At 56.0% G+C, this 830-nt stretch overlaps 1 protein-coding gene across 1 annotated transcript in view; it reads right to left on the bottom strand.

Annotated features, from left to right (window-relative positions):
• The window catches only part of Slc5a10 (solute carrier family 5 member 10), a 49,736-nt gene that overhangs the window by 38,195 nt on the left and 10,711 nt on the right, over nt 1-830 (bottom strand). The window lies entirely within an intron of this gene.

Here is an 830-nt window from a genome sequence, read left to right as displayed (position 1 = left end):
GATAGCGTGTTGTCATTGAATTCGGCCCCTACCCAGGGGGATATAAAAGAGCTTTGTCCCCCCAATTCCATAAAGAACCATGTCAAGGAGGCATCCAAGAGGAACTCCCCCAGAGACTCAAAGAAACTGATGCACCTCTGAAGTAGCTGCAAGTCGTGCAGACGACAGTTCTGTTGCCCTTCAGCGGGACTGACCTGAAGACGGGTGTGTCAAAGGCTAATCCCAGGGCTTGGCTGGACAGGCAGCCCGTGGAAGGCCCTTCCTGCCACCAGCTGTGCGTGGGGGTCCTGAGCAAGTAAAGCGCAGGCTTTAGGACCAGGACTGGAAGAATGGGCTCGGCCCTATCCACTTTGTTTCCAAACCTGCCCTTCTGTGTTGTGTGAGCCATGGGAGGACAGCGCAAGTTCAGCCTTTGGGACCAATAGGTCCCTAAGAAGGTGCAAGGCCATGGGTCACCCTAGCCCCCGGTTGTATGGATCAAGTTGGCGCAAAGCCCAGCCTTCCTGAGGCCAAGGTGATGTGGATCCCAGACCCTTTGAGCTCCCTCAGGGATGTTAGAGCAGCCAGCCCGGCTATAGACTCCAGGATCTAGGCCCCAGGGATGGTACGGGATGTCGGAGGGGAATTCAGTTCAATGACCCTGTTTCTTACCACCCCTACCCAAAACACCTTCCCAATATCTCTCCCAAAACCTTTCCCATGCTCTCCTCCTCCCATCCGTGCCTCTCCTCTCAACCTCTGCCCTGCCGTGTAACACCTCTACACACAGCACCGGCACCACAGCCTCTTATTCTTATGCCCACCCCACCCCCAGCTCTCCCTACTGGCTC

The sequence above is a fragment of the Myodes glareolus genome, chromosome 9 (assembly GCF_982192425.1).
Source record: "Myodes glareolus chromosome 9, mMyoGla1.1, whole genome shotgun sequence".
Lineage (NCBI taxonomy): Eukaryota > Metazoa > Chordata > Mammalia > Rodentia > Cricetidae > Myodes > Myodes glareolus.
Note: the sequence above shows the minus strand (reverse complement) of the source record. Positions and strands in the feature narration are given on the sequence as shown.